The sequence below is a fragment of the Canis lupus genome, chromosome 33, assembly GCF_048164855.1.
Source record: "Canis lupus baileyi chromosome 33, mCanLup2.hap1, whole genome shotgun sequence".
NCBI lineage: Eukaryota > Metazoa > Chordata > Mammalia > Carnivora > Canidae > Canis > Canis lupus.
This window is the reverse complement of record NC_132870.1, coordinates 14841065-14863284: the sequence shown is the minus strand read 5'-3', so window position 1 is coordinate 14863284 and position 22220 is coordinate 14841065. Positions and strand designations below refer to the sequence as shown.

The window sequence follows — 22220 nt, the reverse complement described above, 5'->3', positions numbered from 1 at the left end:
TTTTGGAAAAAACAAAAAAAAAGACAAGTATCCAATCTTGAGAATGAACAAAGATGGAAGCATCACATTCCCTAATTTCAAAATATATACAAAGCTACATTAATCAAAGCAATATGGTATAGGCATTAGAACTGACATATCAGTCAAAGGAAGAGAATAGTAAGCCCAAAACAAAACAAAACAAAACAAAACAAAACAAACATGCATGTGGGGTCAAGTGATCTTTGACAATGTTGCCAAGATTTCACAATTGGCAAAGAATAGTTTCTTTAATAAATGGTATCGAGAAACTGGATATCCACATACTTAAAGGAATGAAACTGGATCCTTATTTTGTCATGGTAAAAAATCAACTCAAAATGGATTAAAGACTTGAATATAAACTTGGAACTGTGAAAATCTTAGAACAAAATAGGTAGAAATTTTCAGGATATTAATTTGGCAATGAATCCTTAGATATGACACCAAAATTACAGGCAATTAAAAATAACAAAGTGAGGGACTATATCAAACTAAAAAGAATCTGTGCAACAATATAAGCAATCAACAAAGTGAATGCAAACCTAAAAAGTGGGAGAAAATATTTGCAACTCAGGTATCTGATAAGGGGTTAATCTCCAATATATATAAAGAACTTCTAAAACTCAATAGAAAAAAGAAACCCAATTAAAAAAATGTGCAAAGGACTTGAATAGGCATTTCTTCAAAGAATACACACAAATGACCAACTGGTATACAGAAAAATGCTCAATGTTACTAATAATTGGAGAAATGCACATCAAAACCACAATTAATTATCACTTCACACCTGTCAGGATGGCTATTATTTAAAAAAAAAAGTTTGGAGAAGCTACTGAAAAATTGAAACCCTGTGTATTGTTGGTAGGAATGCCAAATGGTGCAGCCACTATGGAAAAAGCATGGGGGTTCCTCAAAAAGTTAAAAATAGAACTACAATATGATTAAGCAATCTTTTCTGTATATTTACCCAGAAGACTTGGAATCAGGATTTCAAAGATAAATTGATAATCTCATGTTCATTGCAACACTATGAATGGAAAAGGAAAATATGGTATTGACTTTTTTCATTTATTTTCTTTCTGATCCTCCGTATTTTTCAATACTACCATATTCAAGTACATTGATTCTTTGTTCTGTCTGCTTAATTCTGCCACTGAATCCCTTTAATGAAGCCTTCATTTTAGCTATTTTACTTTCTAGCTCTCCAATATTTGCCTGCTTCCTTTTTCTAGTTTCTACCTCATTATTGATATTCTCATTTGGTGTACAAATCATTTTCTTGATTCTCTTTGCTACTCTTTCCATGATTTTCTTTAGCTCTTATAGCATATTTGAATCAGTTTATAAAAACCTTTAGTAAACCTAATGTTTGTGTGTTTCCTCAGAAACAATTTCTGCTAATTTATTTTATGAATAGGCAATGCTTTGTATACATTGTATATACTTTGTATTTTTTCCCCTGACAGTGGCACATTTAAAATTATTATAATGTGACAACTCTGGAGATCTGATTCTTTCTCATCATCAGTTTTTCTTGTTTGTTATAGGTGGTATTTATTTGTGTGTTTAGTGACTTTTCTAACTATTTTTGTAAAATCTGTATTCTTTGCGATGTGTGCACCCTGAGGTATCTTTTCCTGTAGAACATGTTTAGCTAATGGTTAGTTAGAGATTTCCTTGAAAATAAGGGGCTAAAATGAAAATGAGAGCAAGAATGAAAGGAGGAAGTAAGAGGAAAGAGAGAGAGAGAGAAAGAGGAAAAGAGAAGGAAGAGGATAAGGCAGGAAAGGAAAAGAAAGAAAGATAAAGAAAAAGAAAGAAAGAAAAAAAGAAAGAGAAAGGAAGGAAGGAAGGAAGGAAGGAAGGAAGGAAGGAAGGAAGAAAGAAAGAAAGAAAGAAAGAAAGAAAGAAAGAAAGAAAGAAAGAAAGAGAAAGAAAGAAGAAAGAAAGAAAGAAAGAAAGAAAGAAAGAAAGAAAGAAAGAAAAAGAAAGAAAGAAAGGGAAAGAAAGAAAGAAAGAAAGAAAGAAAGAAAGAAAGAAAGAAAGAAAGAAAGAAAAGAAAAAACCTCTTCTAGTTTTGCAGATGAGTTCTGTGCAGCACACACTGTAAATGCTTGGCTAGGCTTGTTCAGAGCCTGGAGAGGAGACAGAGATGAAACTTTAGGATCTTCTCAGTTTTTTATATCAACAAAGGAGTTCATTGTTGGTGAGGAGATTTATCCAGATTATCATATAAAGTCACATTTTTACTACAGAATTTGGGCAAATGGGGAATTCATATTATTTCTATGCCAAATATTAAAACCTATGAAGACAACATCAAAATAATATGGTGATATCATTGAGGATTCAGAAGTATCAAAAATGGTTAGCTCTTCTTCTCAGAAAAAGAACCCATCAGTTCAGCTAAGATTCTAAATGGGGACAAAAAAAGAAATAATATATAGAAAAAAATGCTTGTTGTAGAAACAAAGACCATATAAGCTACACATATTTTTGTCTTTTTATTAGTTATATATTTATATAATTTAACTAATTTTCTTCTTTAGTTTCCTCTCTCATTTTACAGTACTATTTTATACAGGCTAGAGTAGTGATTACTGCTAGTAACCTTATTTTATACGTTGCTAGAAATCAAGGATGGATTGTTACTGAACTAAAAGGGATAATGAACATCAGTTAGACATGTAAATGTGACAGATGAAAGTTTGAGTCTCCTCTTTGGGAAAAGGGTGAGGACATACTAAGAACTGTTCGTGTTAAGTTAATTGGTAGCAGGCTGTTGCTGGAACTGTTCAAGAGTTTAAGCCTAAGAAGAATGTTTGATCAGATGTGGCCATTGAATAGCTGTTGATGGTGGCAAATACGAGGACTGGTTCACTGAGCATCCATTCCTATAATCTCTCAGAAGCAGATAGCAGACAGGTATGAAGTATTTACTCAGGTTTCTTTGTATCTAGACTTAGCATATATTTTATTTTATGACAATTGGATGCATTTATGCAAGACTTAGAGCAAATAAAGTCAGAATTTAGGGTATTCATTTTTCTACACAGGTCATGGCAGTGGCGGAATGATTCTGAAGCCAGCAGATTCTTGATTCATCAATTTTTGCAAAGAACAACTTTTTTGGTTTTGGAAGAAACACAATAGATCTGGGTGGTAAAAATTGCTCCTGGGACCTTAACCTAGTTACCCTTCTTCGTCTCAGCAATTATATACGGGCCAAATTTTCTATGGTAAGTCCTTTCTTTCCCAGTTTAGACAGACAATAATGCTTTCTGTTGGTTATAATTGGACACTCTTCAATATAGCCTCCAAATGAAAACTTGCATAATTTGACCAGAACAAAAGGGCTGAAATTCTAGTAAGAACAGCCAGTCACCTGACTGAATAAGAACATTTTAAAATACTTTAAAAGGTTAACAAGATTAGAAGTGGAAAATCCTTCTGTGAAATGACTAACAATATATTGCCAATCTGTTAAGCATAGGATTAGGCAGATGAAGATAAAATATGTTACAGTATCTCTTTAACCCACTGATGGTAAGTAGAAAATGAAGATAATATTATTGCAGTTTTTCAATAAAACAGACCTGTTGAAAAAGCTTGAAACCACACTCTGCAAGCATAGGCAGTAGACACTTGCTAAACAGCTTGTAATTATTTCATAGGGTTTATTTTATTTACCTACTAATATGATTACAACTGTCACTATTTTGGATATCACAATCAATTAATAAATAAAACCAGAAAGACTTATGTGATTTATCTACATGCATCCTAATTGTCTCAAAAGTACCATGTCAAAAGAGGTTATATAACACGAAGTCTACAGATACCAGCAATATTAAAAAGATGAAATGAGATAAACAATGATAACCAGGGGAGGGAATGATAAATCTGCAATGCTAGCTTAGTCTGTTTCACTTATCTCCTGCAGTGAAAAGTAACTTGCTAACTGATTTGGTGTCTCAATTCTCCCAAAAATACTGTGTGAAGATAAAATAAGACTGGCATTGACTACACATTTGCTAAAATGAAAAAAATCAACATTCAAATAATCTGAGGTTTACAGTCAGAAAAGGTGGTGGAAAATGTAGATATGTTCCTAGAAAGAAGTATGGAGGTAGTGCCAGCTCCTTCAAATCTCCAACAATCACAAATAAGAGTTTCCTACAGAAAGTATTCAAAATTCACTTTATAGCTGAATTTATAATTAAGGTAGTCAGAAATGTATACATTAAATAGAATCAGTCTCATGATAAACCATACACTTAGGATTAGTCTGTTCTATATCCAAAAAATCATAGTAAAAACTTAATATAGACATTACCTATTAGAATTTGTAGAAAAAAATCAAGGAATATGAAAAATTACCTTGTAAAGAATAGTCTTATTTATTTTTTCAAAGTCAGTCAAGCTAATTGATACTTTGCAAAAGATATTCAAATTAATTAGTTTAAATGGTATATTAATGTTTGTTAAATGTTTTATTTGATAAAACATTTGACTATTACAAAAACAAAATTTACAATTATACAAAGATCAAAGCACTAGAAATCACTAGAAATTATATGCATTTTTAAGAAGATTTTATTTATTTATTTGAGAGAAAATGAGTGAAGTGAGGAGCAAAGAGAGAAGCCAGCTCTCTGAGCAGGGAGCCCAATGTGGGGCTTGATCCCAGGACCCTGAGATCATGACCTGAGCAGAAGGCAGATGCTTAACTGACTGAGCCACCCAGGTCTCCCCATATTCATGTTTTATTTCTATGATATACAAAATTTGATTCTAGTTTTTCATACTATGTTCCAGTTGCTGTGAGTATCAGGAAACATTAGGAAATACGGTAGGAGTTGAAGCATTGCTTCTATGGGAAACAGTTAAGTTCATGCCGAGTGCCTCTGGTTACATTTTCATCAACTGATTCTGTTTAAAGACATCTTTTTTTTTTTTAAGATCTTACTTATTTACTCATGAAAGACACACGGAGAGAGAGAGACAGAGACATAGGCAGGGGGAGAAGCAGGCTCCTCGCAGGGAGCCTGATGTGGGACTCCATCCCCAGACCCGGGATCATGTCCTGAGCCAAAGGCAGATGCTCAACCACTGAGCTACCCAGGCGTCCCTGTTTAAAGACATCTTATTTAATATATATTGTCGATTCATACCATTGAATTAGTAGCCAGCTGCACTATAACACGTTTGAACAAAGCTTGTATGACACAGACTTTTTTTTTTTTTCTCCTTGTAGCTTTCTTGCATTTAGAAACACTAGACGACACCTCAGGCACTATACTCAGGGGCCATTTAAACAATGATAAAATCACCAACAGACAGCAAAAATATGTGAGAAATGTGGCGCTATATAGATTATGGAAAGGACACTTATTTGCAGTATGAGGATTGAAACAAGAAGGCACAGCATCACTTTGTTCAACCTCAGGTGAGAATGTGTGCATGGGGCTACTCAAATTTTTCACTGTTCTACATATTCTTGAATGACTGCAAAAATGCCACAAGTATTGATTTAGAGGTTACAAATAAATATTAAAAAGATAAGCACATAAATCACTCTGTATATGTGTGTAGGTATATGTGTGTGCACATGAACATACATGTATATATTTATAAATATGTATGCATATATATTTGCAGCCTAAAGTATAAAATATAACATGCAGTATACAAAATAATGCTATTAATAATGTTAAATTAAAAACAGCTTATAGATAAATTGCTAGAAGAAAATAAATAATCTACCATCCATCATTTCAATGGGAGATTTCAGATCACTTTACTTTGTCAATGACTGAAGCAGACAAAAAGAAAATTAAAAATATAAAATATTCATCACAGTGATAGTATAGATCCATTATTTTTACATGTAAGCAAATACTCAATTTCCTCAAGTATACATGAAGCTTTAATAGGCTATAAAATTATTTTTGGTAGGTCTTAAAGAGTCAGGTATAGTCTACATTATCTGTCATGCAATTAAATGAGAAATTGATAGAAACAGTAACAGACCAATAGATTTGGAACTTCCAAGGAAAAACTCATTTTGGAAACTGAAAAATACTTAGAACTTATCAAAAATAAAAGCTATATGCAAAAACTTGTAGGAAATGGTGTAAGTGGTTCTTAGAAACTTATTTAAATGCCATTAGAAAAGAAAAAGCAAAAAGCAAAAAAACAACAAACAAACAACTAAAAGGCCACTTAAGTGATTACATGGAAACAAATAATCTTAGAAAAAAGAGAAGAAACAAAACAATCCATATAAAAGAAGATAGAATAAAAACAAAATCAAGATAATAGAAAAGCAAATTCCTTGAAAAAACAAACTAGTAACATTGGCAATTACTTGTGAGATCTGAGAAAACAAAAAGAAAGCAAAAATTAAAACTATTAGAAATATAGAAGTGATATGCCAATACTGAAATACAAAAAATTACAACTATAAAAATGAGAAACTATGCCAAAATAATTGAAAACCAAGAATGGACAATCATCTAAAAAGAAATTAATTAAGAAATATTACTCAAGAAGAAATAGGAAATAAGAAACAACTATAATCACTGGAGAAGTTTAAACAATAATTAAAACTCTATTCACTAAAGAGAACAGTCTTAAAAGGTTTTTAGGAGATTGATACCAAGTATTCAAGTGACAAAAAAATTTCAATCTTATAAACATTCTTCCTGAGAAAAGAAAAAAAGAAAACACAAATGTATTTTATGACACCAAGTTACTCAGGGTGTCACAATCAGAAAAGGCCCTACCAAAAAAAAAAAAAAAAAAAATTACATCAATCTCAATCACAAAAATAGATGCAAAAATCCCAAATAAACTTTTACCAAACCAAATCAAACATATGATCATTTTACTACTTACAGCATAAGGATCCAAAAAAATTCAATAGCATTTATGATAAAAACTCAACAAGTTAGGATGGGAAGAAATTATCCTGATAAAGGATATCTTTTTCATTTATAACTCTACAGAAGATATTTTACTTACTAGAGAAAAAACAAGGATGTTTATTAATATTATGCTTGTCTGGCATACTCCTGAAAGTCCTAGTGCTATGAGAAACAACAAAACAAAAAATATATATAAGAAATGAAAAACAAAAAAGCATAGCTGTTATTATTTGGATTGTATAATTATCTGAATAAATAGCTAAACAGAATCTGTAGCAGAATTATTAGAAACAAAAAAGTGTAGTTTTGCTGACTGTAAATTTTAAAAATTCAGTTGTGATCCTTCACACCAATAATACTCACGTAGAATTTAAAGAAATATAAAAATGTAATATAAAATACATTATCATTCAGCAGTAAAAATATATAGAATCTTAGAATAATTCCAATTAAAAGTGTGTACTACTTCTTGGGCATAAATTTTAACATTTTCAAATATATGAAACAAGATTTAAATAAATGGAAGTGGAAATCTCATGAATAGAAATATCTAATCCCATGGAAATGTCATTCTAGCAAAATTATATTTTCAATGCATTTTCTAATTAAAATTTCAAGGTCCTTCATAACACTTGATAATATGATTCCAAAATGGAAGAATAAAAGACTAAGTATAACTAATTTAATTCTTTAAAAAAAAAAAAAAAAGAACTAATTGTGGGAAAATTCTCTTATCAGATAGCAGTATCTGTAAAGAACTACTGCATTTAAGATAGTGAGGTATTGGCACAGGAATAGATAAACCAATAAAGGAAGGCATAATTAGAACACCCCCCCCAAAATACTTATACATACCTAATTGCCTGGGTTATGATAAGAATTGGGATAATGTAGGAATTTTATATGAGTGGGGAAAATAATAAACTCAAAAATAAATAATACTAGGACAATTTATTATATTAAGAAATTTATTCTTAAACTTAAACTATAGATACACACATTAAATCTTAGTTGCAGATGGAAAATACATCTAAATTTGAAATATATTGGGGATCCCTGGGTAGCTCAGCGGTTTAGCACCTGCCTTTGGCTCAGGGTGTGATCCTGGAGTCCTGGGATTGAATTCCACATTGGGCTCCCTGCATAGAGCTTGCTTCTCCCTCTGCCTGTGTCTCTGCCAGTCTCTCTCTCTCTCTGTGTCTCTCCTGAATAAATACAATCTTAAAAAAAAAAAGAAATATATTATGAAATCTGTATAACTTCAATTTAGAGATGTATGTTAACTCAGTATTTGGATCAAACGATGCAATTATTTTGATACCTTTAATTAAATGATGATATATCAGTTAATTGTATAACAAACCACTATAAAATTACTGACTTAAAATAACAATCATTTATTTTTGTGCACGAGATACAGAAGGTTGGGAAATTCTTCTAATCTTGGTTGATTTGGGTTTGGCTTGTTCAGCATGTTATAAACTTGTGGCTCCTGGTTAGAATGGCCTTGGTGGAAATGATCAGGCTCTGCCCCATGTGGTCTCTTATCCTTCTATAAACTTACATGAACGTGTATTCATGGAAGAGGTAGGTTCCAAAGTCTTTTGAGATAATAAAAAAGCAAATTGTTATAACTGGCACAGTGTTATTTCCTCTATTGTATCAGAATGTAAAATATATTTTACAGAATGTAAAACATCCAGAGATAAGATTCAAGGAGTAGGAAAATATATTCTACCTCCTGATGTATGCAGCAGAAATGTGGAAATGCCAAGAAGGCAGATTTAGAGAATTGTGCAGAATTTTGTTCCATTTTGTAATCAATCTAACTAGAGAAAGTATAATTTCTTTAATTTATTTTAATTGGAAGTAAATATAACACCAAAGATGTTTCTCAGAAGACATCTTTTATCTTTTCAATATTAGATAATGTCATTTTCCCTATCACTGATATGCACTAATAATACATTAAAGGAAAAACAAGATAACCTTCTCTTCTAGAAATCTTCACTGTATCACCACACTTTCTCACCCTAATTTCTTTCTTGCTTTAGTGGGATTTAATGAAGACCAAATTACACATATGGTTATAAATTAACGAAAATTAATTTAACTCTTAGGGCAAATATTTCATGGTATTGCCAACTCAACACATTGTAAAAATGCAAGAAATGTGGGGATCCCTGGGTGGCTTGGCAGTTTGACACCTGCCTTCCGCCCAGGCCGTGATTCCAGAGTCCCGGGATCGAGTCCTACATCGGGCTCCCTGTGTGGAGCCTGCTTCTCCCTTTATGTCTCTGCCTCTCTCTCTCTCTCCTTCTCTCATGCATAAATAAATAGAATCTTTAAAAAAAAATGCAAGAAATGGATAAAACTTTTAAAAATTTAGTGAAAGGTATGTTTATAAGACATTCATAAGAGCATTATGTGTTCCATTGAATTGCATTACAATTTATTGTCAATGACTTACAAAATGTTAAAAACATGGTTTATTCTCTGATAGACTTCTCTTTTTTGTATTGTACTATGTCCTTAAATTACTTAAGCAGAATTAACTTAGGTGGGCAATGATTTTCAGTGGAATACAAAAGGAAGAAAACAACTTTTTGATATATTGTTCATAGCCAGAGATGCTCAAAGGATAAATGTTTCTAATTTCAAAATGGACCAGACATCAATTCTCTTTTGATTCTCATAAATTTTGTTACAAATTGATACTAAGGTATGTAATATTCAATTTTTATTGCTAAAAATCCACATTAGAGAATTCCTAAAAATATTTTTGAATAACAGTATAATAGCAGATTTTCAAAATAGTTACACTTTAAAAATATTAATTTTTGCCTAAGAAGGAATTAAAGATTTGTGGAATCTTTACAAATGTATGTGCCAAAATTATTATAAAACACTCTTGAGGGATCCCTGGGTGGCGCAGCGGTTTAGCGCCTGCCTTTGGCCCAGGGCGTGATCCTGGAGACCCGGGATTGAATCCCACGTCGGGCTCCCGGTGCATGGAGCCTGCTTCTCCCTCTGCCTGTGTCTCTGCCTCTCTCTCTCTGTGTCTCTCATGAATAAATAAATAAAATCTTTAAAAAAAAAAAAAAAAAACACTCTTGAAATTATATTCTAAAAGCAGTTTTATACTTGAGAACATGAAATAAAGTTCAAATATAGATGGCTAGAAATCTGCAATTATGTGCCAAATGTGCAAATATTTAAACGGGCTGAGATCTTTCATAACTTTGATTGCTTTGATAAAACATGGCAAAGGTAAAATGGTAAAACAGCTTTTAGTTTATTATAACTTTAAATAGCTTTTATTAAGATTATTGCATTTTTAAAAATCCATATCAGCTTTTGAAAAAGAATACACCAAAACATAGTTTTTTTGGTAATTATTTGTTTATTCATTTATTTTAGCTTTTTGTTGAGATGAAGTTTATATGTGGAAAAATGTACATCTTAACAGTATAATTTGATTAGTTTAAATAACTGAATATACTCATGAAACCAGTACAGCAGGCAAGATATGGCATATTCCCATCACACCAAAAAGGTTTATTATGTGATCTCATCAGTTCCCATTTCTCTAAGGCAATCATTGTTTGATTTTTAATACAATTATTTGGACTTGTTCTTGACCTTCATAAGAAGTGAATCCTGAGTTAAATTTAACTTATCTGCATGTATTTACATTTAAAGGTGTTTTCCAATGTTTTTTCTCCTTTAAATTATTTTTAGATTTATTGAGGTATAATTGACATAAAATATTATATTAGTTCCAGATGTATAACACAGTGATTTGTCATTTCTATGCATTGAAGAATGGTCACTACAGTAAGTTTCGTAACAATCTATCCCTTAGAAAGTTAATAAAATATTAGTGACTTTATTCTTATACTATACATTACATTTTCATGGCTTGTTTATTTTATAGTGGGCATTTTTTACTTCCTAATCCCCTTCACCCATCCTTCCTAAACCCCAAACTCTGGTGACTACCTATTGACTACCTATATATTCTCTACATCTATGAGTCTAGGTTTTGTTTGTTTGTTTTGTTTTATATTCCACATATAAGTGAAACCATGCAGTATTTGTCTTTCTCTGACTTAATTCATGTAGGACCCTTTAGATCCATTCATGATGTCACATATGGCAAGATTTCATTCTTTTTAGTACTAACATTCCATTGGATATATATGGATATATATGCCAAATCTTCTTTGTCCATTCATCCATCAATGGGTGCTTAAGTTGTTTTCCTATCTTGGCTCTACAAATAATGCTGTAATGAACATAGGTGTGTACATATCTTTTTGAATTAGTTTTTTTGTTGTTTTGGGTTTTTTTTGGATAGATACACAGTAATGGACTTGCTGGATCATATGGTAGTTCTTAATTTTAATTTTTTGAGGTACATCCATACTGCTTTTCATAGTGGCTGCACTAATTTGCATTACCACCAACAAAGCACAAATGTTCCCTTTTCTCCACATCTTTGTCAACACTTGTTTCTTATGTTTTTTATTTTAGTCCTTCTCACAGATGTAAAGTGATAATCTCATTACAGTTTTAATTTGTGTATCCCTGATAATTAGTGTCGTTGAGCGGCTATTCGTATGCCTGTTGGCTATCTGTATATCCTCCTTGGGAAAAAAATGTCTATTCAGACCCTTTGGCTATTTTCCTAAGTAGATTTTTTTTGTTGTTTTAAGTTTTATGAGTTCTTTATATATTTTGGAAATTAATCCTTTATCAGATATGTCATTTGCAAATATCTTCCCCATTCGGTATATTGTCTTTTCATCTTACTGATGGTTTTCTTCACTGTGCAGATGCTTTTTAGTTTGATATATTCCCATGTATTTATTTTTGCTTTTGTTTTCCTTGCATTTGAAGTCAGATTAAAAACAACAACAACAATAAAACATGTTGCTAAGACTGATTCAAGTATTTTACTACCCATGTTTTCTTTGAGGAGTTTTATGGTTTCAGGTCTTACATTCAAGTTTTTAATCTATTTTGAGTTAATTTTTGTGTTTGGTGTAAGATAAAGGGTGAGTTTCATTCTTTAACATGTAGCTGTCCAGTTTTCCCAACATTATTTATTGAAGAGACTGTCATTTCTCCATTATATATTCTTGCCTTTTTTGTCATAGATTAATTGATTATATATGTGTGGTATATATCTGGTATGTCTATTCTATTCTATTGCTTCATGTCTGCTTTTATGCTAATACCATACTGTTTTAATAACCTTAGCTGTGAAAGATCTGTTCTACTAGTCTTTAGGTCATTTTCAGAGTGAGTTACATCATGTGCAGTTGTTGCCTCAGTGTGTCTGTGGGACGAGACAAGTTCAGGGTCCTTCTACTCTGCCATCTTCCCAAATATCTTCAAAAACAGTGTTTAATTGTCAAATAGCTCATAAAATTTTTTGAGTTACATTTTGAATGATGGGCAAGAGAGATGGGTCATTTTTCTTATGGAACTCCATTTAACAGGTAAAACAAACTTTAAATAGGAAAATCATAGTGTAGTGAGTGGCAAGGAGAAATATAGGGAATTATTATCATAATCCATATTTTGTCCTCTCCTGTCTCAGAACCACCCCATATCTGTTCACTCCATGTATATTGTTATTCCCCCTTTATACGCCCTTCATATAGATAGTCAATTTTACAATGTTGATTTAGTTATCATATTTTTAAGAAAACTTTCTCTGGATTATCTTCTTTTAAGAATACTCCCAAGTCTGGATTAGAAACCTCCTTTGTTGGGCTTTATATTACTTGTGTATCCCTTATTAGAGCAATCCACATAGTCTATTATTATTGTCTGTTTGCATATTTGTTACTTCTACTAAGCAATATTCTTTTATTTTCATCTTAACTCTACTATGTTTCACACAAAATCTGTATGCAACTGCTACATCCACTCCCATGAAATAGACAAGCAAATTGAGATCCAGAAGGGTTATATATTTGGCAAGATCATGAAACTTAATAAAGAGTAGAGTCAAGATTAAACCAAAGTAAATGAAGGTTGACCATTGTGGGTAACCACAAATAAATCACCCTCAACAGAATCATGACTGGCTACTTTGATGAGAAATGCTTCCAGCAATAAAATATTCAAGAAGTAATAACTTGAAAATCATTATTCCTAATTGTGCTTTTCTTTTAAAATATCCAAAATTTTCCCATTAATAAATTACACAAATTCTTCCTGTATATTCTTATATGCCAACTTTCAGATAATTTCTTTTATAGTAATTTAGAGCCAAAAGATACAAGAAAGTGCTTTGTTAAACAAAGACAGAATTTTCAAGTCTTTTAATATCCCCAACATACATATCATAGAACTTATAGATTTCCCTTATGGTTTATTTTAATCAAAAGATATAGTTTTAGTACTCCACGAGGAATCACACACAGATAATATTGCAATTTCAAGAGAGAGAAGTTATCCTTATTAAGCCTGTTATTTAATTATTGATTTTACTCTGATCTTGATGGTTGAAAGGAATTTGGATATGGAGGGTGAATGATGCAAAATACAATATGTTGGTTTTATGTTTGTAACAAAGGATATTTTCCAAGAATATTTCTGCACATAAAATCCAGTTATGCTTGAAGTGATTCATTCTTTGTTACTCCTTTCTCTATTTCATACCTGTCAAGAGCATGATGCCCCTCTCCAGTAGCTAGCAAAACAGATCTTAAATGTAGAACAACCAATTGCATCTATCCACCCATGTATAGTCTATAATATTAAACGTAACCTCTATCCTGTGGGAGCCTCTATTTTTCTTCCAAGACAACTTGGAAGAAGGACTTAATCTTTCTTTAAAATAACTTTTATTTCTTTAAAATAACTCCTCCTACAGAGGCAATGGTGACTAATAGAAATTTCAAAGGGAAAGAGTATATGGCTTACACTACTCTAAGACATAAAATTTCCTTAATTCTCTTTTGACATAACTCCACTTTAAGCATCTACCTGCCCACAAACATGGTATTTTCTACCTGGATTGGTATATTCAGGAGTCAGTGTTGCTTTTTCCACCCTTCCCCTATTTTTTATTTTTCTCTAAGCATTTTGCTGTGCTTCTCTCCTTTTTTTTTTAAGCAAATTAATTTTACTGTCCCTTTTTCCCCAAATGCACATATTTAGATACTTTGGCCATTCATCAAGGAAAAGACTCTGTGCATTTCTGGGGTTCACCGACCTTAGAAAGGAGTAGAGAATTATAAATATCATTTTCTTCCTAATCAGTATCCTGTCATTCAAAGATCCTGTACCTTTGACAATGAAATCACATGGCCTTCTGATACTCTGAAATAACATTATATTGACTTCAGCTTCACCTGTTTTTAAATAGTGCTGATTCCCATATTTGGGGGGGTAATATACTATCATTCTTAAATAATAAACATGCATGCAGGAAACTTAGCTTGGTGACAATGAGTCATCAAGATGGGCAATTTTATAAAGGCAAGAGTGTAAAAATAAACTTTAAACACTCTAGTGGATTGAGTGGTGGCCACCTCAAATATATGTCTACTGGGAATTTGTGAATGTGACCTTATTTGAGAAAAGTGTCTTTTAGATGTAATTGCACTAATGATCTCAGGATGAGATCATCTTGGCTTAATCAGGTGGACCCCTAATCCATTAGAAGAGAAGACAACAGAAAGGCATGTAGACTGGGAGGTGATTGAAGACTGGGGCAGAGATAGTAATGATGTGTTTATGAAATAAGTATGCCAAGGCTTGCTGGCAGCCACTAGAAGCTAAGAGACACGCATGGTATATATTCTTCCTTAGAGCTTCTGGAAGACATCAACTCTGCTGGCACCTTAATTTTGGCTTTCTGGCCTCTAGAACTATGAGAAAAACAATTTCTGTCACTTTAAAGCATCCAATTTGTGTTATTTTGTTATGGCAGTCCTAGGAAGCTAATACAGATATTCTTTGTCTCAAACTAATTATATTACTTAACAATAGATATTTATTGCTCATAATCCCTTATTTGGTAGCAGTATGGTATAGAAAATCAGGGAATGACCTTAAAAACATATCAACAAATTTAAACTTACATCCCAATTTTACCTTTTATGGGCTTTGTCAATAATTCATATCCTTAATGTTTTATCAAAAGCATGATATAATAATAATATATTACATGAGGTGAGGGGTACATGACCTAATTTTCCTCCAACCTTAGTTTTAATTATTTTATTTATACAATTATATTGTTATAAATGTAATGAAAATGAACTAGTACTGTAAGGTTTATTATAGAATTGAGCAGTTCTGTGCTCTATTCCCTCTATAGCCCTATCACACTATTCTTATTTCCTATTATTTCTTCTTTCCTTGCCTTTTAAAGATGTTTATGTGTTAACTTTATAAGCCACATGAACCCACTATAGGCACTCATGATGTGGTTGTTTGCTCCCTCAAAGTAAGCTTGAGTATTTCTCAAACCTCTCTAATGTTTTTAACATTTCTCTGTTGAGATCAGACCCACCAAGATAATTTCCCTTTGAATGAACTCAAAGTTAAGTAATCATAGATCTCAACTTCATCTGCAAATGTCTCTTTCTAAGTAAAGTTATAGTTACAGGAGTGATATACCATCATATCCACAACATTTAAAAGGTCGGGATTTTATGGAGTCTATACAGGGGCAGGTAGGAATCTGCAGTGTCATCTTAGAGTCTTGCCTTCCATTATCTATAATGTATCCTTTATTGAAAAAAATATATATACTTTGTGGAAAATGATTTCATATATATAATTTGTTATAATACACACACACATTTACTGACATTTTCCTAAAATCTTGGTGGTGTTTATGGGTAAGCCAGAGAGAAAAGTATGAGGGAAATGTTTAGAACTTCAAATCTATCAGGGCTTACATTTCTTTTAGGTGATCTTACATAAAATTAACTGCTGGAATCCTATGTTTGGATAATCTTTCTGTTCTATAGAGAAATGACTCTACTTTACTCATACTATCACATCATCAAGATGTAACTATAAGCAGATCTTCATGATGATCTTGCAAGAATGTTTTGTCCCTAATTACTGTGTATCTGAAATAACATACAAAATACTACATGATAGACTATAGATCATTTCATAGAATTACCATAGCTCTACAGATTAACAATTTATTTACAATAGAGAAAGGTCATTTCTGAACTTACCATGCCAAGCAATTCTTAAACACATTGTTAGCTCAGAGATAAAAGCTGTCACTAAATTATGCTATTCTGTGATTTCCAATGATACGTCAATAAACAGGAATTAGAAATTCATATGAACAGAGCCAAAATATCCTTTTGGCAAACCAATATTTTGATATTAATGTCCCTTTAATTTTTCAGGATAGTTTCACAAGGTATAATGGGGCCGATACTGATGCCAAGAATATCACTTGGGAAGTTAGAAATGCAAAATCTAGGACCCCATTGCAGACTTATTTAATGAAAATGAATTTTAACAAGGTTCTCTAGGTGATTCAAAGGCACATTAAATTTCAAGAAGCAGTACTCTAGTTAACAACTCTCACTGTATGATGAGGGTACTATGTGTCAGAAATGGTACAATTTGTCTGAGATCCCATAGCTGGTTAAAGGAAAAGCTGAAAAGTAGTACCTAATTCTCTGGACTCCTAACCCATCACTCTTCCAACACCTTTATTTCTCATGTCCAAATAAGCCTTTAAGTTTTGGAGAACAAAGACATCAATTTAAGTATTGGACTCTATGCAACATGAGATTATTTAGGAATCCTACTTCTACATGGTAAACTAAATGGGATAACCACAATACAAAAGAAGCAAAAGTTCTCTTACACTGCTTATTTCTGAAAACAAAGAGTGACAAATTTCAGAAAGGCAGGTGAAAGAATAGGCTAATTTACTATGAAAATAGCAATAGCAAAACCCAACATGTATAAAAATAAGGTTGAATCACTTAACATTTGTATAGCTACTCAATGGCAAGCTTCACTTTCTTTTCTTCTTTTTTAAAACTATTTCTTTCAGTTCCTAATATCTACATAGGTCACATGGTACGGAATCAATAAACTTGTCATGCTGATCTCTTCAATGATTTTCTAAATCCAGGGAAAAATAATTTTGGAATTAAGGTGAAATGGTTTGCATTTCAATTTCTCATTATGCACAACTTAATAATTTTTGGTCCGCTCAATGATGTGAAATTATAAAAGCAGTATCTCTTGCTTTGTACTTGAAATAATAAGTAAACTTCAGGTGGAAAAACCCAGTGTTTTCAAAGATCCCAGGCAGCAATGCTTGACATTTATTAAATCACTTGTTACAGAGGAGTAGAATCAATTTGAACAGTTTCTACCTGTGTATGTATCATTTTCTCTTCTTAAAATGGATGTGTGAGATCAACATTGAACCTTTTTGCAAGGCTTAAAGGAGAGTGATGCGAGGTAGTTTATCATTTGATGCTAGAAAACTAAATACAAAGGGGGTACGTTTATTAAATATTTAGTTAAGTAATTAATAGGAGAATAGAAGGATCTCTGTTCTTTCATCCGTTAAAGAGTATATTAATCCAATAACAGTTCTAGATTGAATTATTTTCCTGTGGCAACTGTTAATTTAAGAGGTTTAAAGACTCTATTTTTGAAAAGGCAAGATGGCAGAAGAGTGGATGTCCTCATTTCATCTGGTCCTCCAAATATAGCTAGACAACTTTCAAACCATTCTGAACACCTATGAATTCAACCTGTGTTCTAAAGAAGGGAAGCTGAACACTACAAATGCAAAAGTGACTACTTCTTGCAAGAGAGGTGCAGCTTCCAGGGGAGAAAGAACTCACAGGGCAAACACCTTACACTGACCTGGCCACCTGACAAGGCACAGACCTGAGAGCCAGTGCAGCAGGCCCCTCCCCCAGAAGACCAGTTGGAAGAACAGGGGAACAGCAAGTTTACTGACCAAACAGGACTGGAAAACTCTAGGACTGAGAGAAAATAGTATATATAACTCAAGGTTTTTTTTCTTATGATTCATTTATCTTTCAGGTTAAAAATTTCCAACATTCTTTCTTTTTTTCCTGTCTTAACCATAATGTTTTATCAACTCATTTTTAAGTCTTTTCCTTTTTGACTTTCATATTTTTACAATTACAAGTTATAAATATATTGTTCATTTATGGCTACTTTCACAGCGTTCAATTTAATATTTGTGGGTTTTTAAATTTGTTTTGTATTGTTTTATAATTTTGGAATTTAGTACCTTCTAACATATGGACCAAAATACACTCAGAACCAAGTGGATCACTGTATTGGTCCACTCTGTGAGATTATATTCTCTCTCCCTTCCCACCCACCCCCCACTTTTTCTTTTTCTTTTTATTGCTGTTGCTGTTGTTTCTTTATATAAGTTTTGCTTTTTTATATAAATTTAGAATTCAGCACCTTCTAACATACAGGCAAAAATACACTCAGAACCAAGTATATCACTGTCTTGGTCCACTCTGTGAAACTATATTCTCTCTCCCTCATCATTTCCTTCCCCCCTTTTTTTTTTTTTAATTTTAGTTTTTAAATTTGTTCTTCACTTCTGTTGACTTTTTTATTTTCTGGCTCCTTACCTCTTCAGAATTGTCTAGTGTGTATTTTACTTAAATCATGGTTTATATTTTTGACTGTGTTCATTCATACAGCCATTCTGAACTGGACAAAATGACTGGAAGGAAGAATTCACCACAAGAGAGAACCAGAGGTAATACTCTCTGCCAAAGATCTAATGGATATGGATTTAAGTAAGATATCAGAGATAGAATACAGAAATTATGATTATAAAATTACTGGTGGATCTTGAAAAAAAATAAAAGACTCTAGCGAATCTCTTGCTGCATAAATGAGATCTAATCAAGCCAAAAGTAAAAATACCCTGAGATGCAATCTAAACTGAATTCTCTACCTGCTAGGGTAAATGAGGCAGAAGAGAGAGTAAGTGACATAGAAGACAAATTTATATAAAGGAAAGAAGCCAAGGAAAAGAGAGAAAAACAACAAAGAACCAACAAGGAGAGGCTCCAAGAATTAAGTGATAGCTTGAAAAAGAATAGCATCCATCTTATTGGGATTCCAGAGAACATAGAGAGAGAGAGGGGACCAGAAAGTATGTTTGAAAAAATCATAGCTGGAACCTCCCTAATCTGGAGAAGGAAACAGGCATTCATATCCAAGAAAGAGGACCTCCCCCAAATCAACAAAATATAATCAACACCCTGACATATAATAGTGAAGCTTGCAAATTTCAGAGATAAAGAGAAATCCTAAAAGTGGCTTGAGAATTTCTTGTGTCAAGAAGTATCTAATGTATATGTCTCTAATATATATGGGGAGAAATATGAGATTAACAGTAGACCTATCCACAGAGACCTGGCAGGCCAGAAAAGGCTGGCATGATATATTCAGGATACTAAATGAGAAAAACATGCAGCCAAGACCGGCAAAGCTATCATTCAGAGTAGAAGGAGAGATAAAGACCTTCAAGGACAGACAGAAACTGAAAGAGTATGTGACCACCAAACCAGCCCTCCAAGAAATATTAAGGGGGATCCAGTAAGCAAAGAGGGAGCCTAAAGAAACAATCTGCAGAAACAGGGACTGTGCAGGTAATATAATGACACTAAATTCATATGTTTTAATAGTTACTCTGAATGTGAATGGGCTAAATTATCCAGTCAAAAGACACAGAGAATCAGACTGGATAAAAAAGCAAGAGCCATCTATATGCTATCTACCAGAGACTCATTTTAGGCATAAGAACACCTTCAGATTGAAAATGAGGGGGTGGGGAACCATTTACCATGGAAATAGCCCTCAGAAGAAAGTTGAGGTAGCAATCTTCATATCAGATAAATTAGCTTTTAAACCAAAGACTAGAGAGATTAGGAGGGACACTATATCATATTTAAAGGCTATATCCAACAAGAAGACCTAACAATTATGAATACTTATGCCCCTAATGTGGGAGGAGCAATTATATAAACCAATTAATAGCCAAAGTAAAGAGACACATAGATAATAATACATTAATAGTAGACTTCAACACTCTGCTCTCAGTCAAGGACAGATCTAAGTATAAGATTAGCAAAGAAACAAGGGCTTTGAATGACACATTGGACCAAATGGACTTCACAGATACATATACAACAAAACCAAAAAAAGGCCTAAACCAAGCAAGAGAAGAGAAATAATAAAGATTAGAGCAGAACTCAGTAAAACACAGACCAGAAAAACTATAGAACAGATCAACGAAACTAGGAGCTGGTTCTGTGAAAGAATTAAAAGATAGATTAACCCCTAGCCAGATTTATTAAAAAAAAAAAAAGAGGAAAGACTCAAATTAATAAAATCATGAATGAAAGAGGAGAGATCACAAACAACACCAAGGAAATACAAACGATTTTAAACACGTATTATAAGCAACTGTAAGCCAATAAATTAGGCCATCTGGAAGAAATGGATGCATTCCTGGAAACCTAAAAATTACCGAACTGAAACAGGATGAAATAGAAAACCTGAAAAGATCAATAACCAGCAAGGAAACTGAAGCCATCATCAAAAACCTCCCAAGATGCAAAAGTACAGGGCCAGATGGCTTGGCTTCATAGGGGAATCCTAGCAAACATTGAAAGAAGAAATAATACTTATTCTACCAAAGCTATTTCAAAGATATGGAAAGAAAGTTTGACATCTTCATTGCCAATTTGAATGTTTTTAATTTTTTTGTTGTCTGATTGCTGAGGCTAGGACTTGTAGTACTATGTTAAATAGCAGTGGTGAGAGTGGACATCCCTGTCATGTTTCTGCTCTTAGGGGATGGGCTCTCAGTTTTTCCCCATTAAGAATATTTGCTGTGGGCTTTTCATAGATGGCTTTTAAGGTGCTGAGGAATGTTCCCTTTATCCCTACACTCTGTAGAGTTTTGATCAGGAATGGACATTGTATTTTGTCAGATGCTTTCTCTGCATCTATTGAGAGGATCATATTGTTCTTGTATTTTCTCTTATTGATATGATCTATCACATTGATTGTTTGATGAGTGTTGAACCAGCCTTTCATCCCGGAGATAAATCCCACTTTGTCATGGTGAATAATCTTCTTAATGTACTGTTGGACTCTCCCTCTTCCCAGATAACATGATACTGAAAATAGAAAACCCAAACGACTCGACCCCAAGATTGCTAGAACTCATACAGCAATTCGGCAATGTGGCAGGATACAAAATCAATGCCCAGAAATATCAGTGCCATTTCTGTACACTAACAATGAGATTGAAGAAAGAGAAATTAGGGAGTCAATCCCATTTACAATTGCACCCCAAAACATAAAATACTTAGGAATAAACTTAACCAAAGAGGTAAAGGATCTATACCCTAAAAACTACAGAATACTTCTGAGAGAAATTAAGGAAGACACAAAGAGATGGAAAAATATCCCATGCTCATGGATTGGAAGAATTAATATTGTGAAAATGTCTAGGCTACCCAGGGAAATTTACAGTTTCAATGCAATCCCTATCAAAATACCATCTACATTCTTTGGAGAGTTGGCACAAATAATCTTAAGATTTGTGTGGAATCAGAAAAGACCCCGAATATCCAGGGGAATATTGAAAAAGAAAACCGGAGCTGGGGACATCACAATGCCGGATTTCAGGTTGTACTACAAAGCTGTGATCATCAAGACAGTGTGGTACTGGCACAAAAACAGACACATAGATCAATGGAACAGAATAGAGAACCCAGAAATGGACCCCCAACTCTGTGGTCAACTCATCTTTGACAAAGCAGGAATGAATATCCATTGGAAAAAAGACAATCACTTCAATAAATGATGTTTAACATCCATTGGACAGCCATATGCAGAAGAAAGAAACTGGACCATTCTCCTACACTATACACAAAGATAAACTCAAAATGGATGAAAGATCTAAATGTGAGACAACAATCCATCAAAATCCTAGAGGAGAACACAGGCAACACACTTTTTGAACTTGACCACAGCAACTTCTTGCAAGATACATCTATGAAGGCAAGGGAAACAAAAGGAAATTGAACTACGGGGACTTAATCAGGATAAAAAGCTTCTGCACAGCAAAAGAAACTGTCACCAAAACTAAAAGACAACCTACAGAATGGGAGAAGATATTTGCAAACGACAGATCAGATAAAGGGCTAGTATCCAACATCTATAAAA

At 32.9% G+C, this 22220-nt stretch overlaps 1 long non-coding RNA gene across 1 annotated transcript in view; it reads left to right on the top strand.

Moving 5' to 3' along the window:
* Positions 1–22220, top strand: part of LOC140623777 (uncharacterized) — a 318326-nt gene that overhangs the window by 238323 nt on the left and 57783 nt on the right. The window contains exons 5-6 of the long non-coding RNA XR_012023312.1: positions 3078–3260; positions 5279–5470. This is a non-coding gene — a long non-coding RNA (uncharacterized lncRNA). The remainder of the gene's footprint in view (positions 1–3077; positions 3261–5278; positions 5471–22220) is intronic.